Source organism: Schistocerca americana, chromosome 1, assembly GCF_021461395.2.
Source record: "Schistocerca americana isolate TAMUIC-IGC-003095 chromosome 1, iqSchAmer2.1, whole genome shotgun sequence".
NCBI classification, from domain to species: Eukaryota; Metazoa; Arthropoda; class Insecta; order Orthoptera; family Acrididae; genus Schistocerca; species Schistocerca americana.
Genome location: NC_060119.1, coordinates 475,109,435 through 475,110,061, shown reverse-complemented (window position 1 = coordinate 475,110,061; position 627 = coordinate 475,109,435). Strand labels below are relative to the sequence as shown.

At 39.4% G+C, this 627-nt stretch overlaps 1 non-coding gene across 1 annotated transcript; it reads right to left on the bottom strand.

Moving 5' to 3' along the window:
* Positions 1-213: 213 nt before the first annotated feature.
* LOC124554774 lies at positions 214-320 on the bottom strand. The gene has a single exon (XR_006968445.1). It is a non-coding gene; the product is annotated as a U6 spliceosomal RNA (small nuclear RNA).
* Positions 321-627: the final 307 nt, after the last annotated feature.

Sequence of the window (627 nt, the reverse complement as noted above, 5' to 3'; positions counted from 1 at the left end):
TGCGAAGACACTGGATTCGTATGCGGGAGGACAGCGGCTTGAACACTCTTTCTCTGATCCATGCTTGCTTAAATGTAGCTTAGATCTTGTCGAGGTTTAAAATTTACATTAACATTTTGAGAAGCGATTTACGCTAAGTCTCATCAAACATGGTAGTCATAGTTTGCCATATGTGAATTTATTTAATATTCTTTCGTCGATGTGCAACTTATAAAAAATGTGGAACGCTTCACGATTTTGCGTGTCATCCTTGCGCAGGGGCCATGCTAATCTTCTCTGTATCGTTCCAATTTTAGTATATGTACCGCCGAAGCGAGTACGATACAAGTTGAGAGACATTCAGTATATATAGTTGGTAAAAGACTTCAAAACTTCATTGTAGAAGTCCTTTAATAGTGTGGTCGTCAATAGGTTATTTATTGAAATAAAAAGAAACACCTTCATTTCATTTGCTGTTATGAGTTCTTCTGCGCCCACTGGAGTACAGAAACTGATGTTTTCAAATTCTTTTATTCTGTTTCCTTTATGTTCTTTTCACTGTTCGGCCCATTTATTGGCATGTGGCGGCGCTTGCCACGCCATCTCGTAACGTCATGCGACACTACGTTGACAGCTTCTAAACGTGCT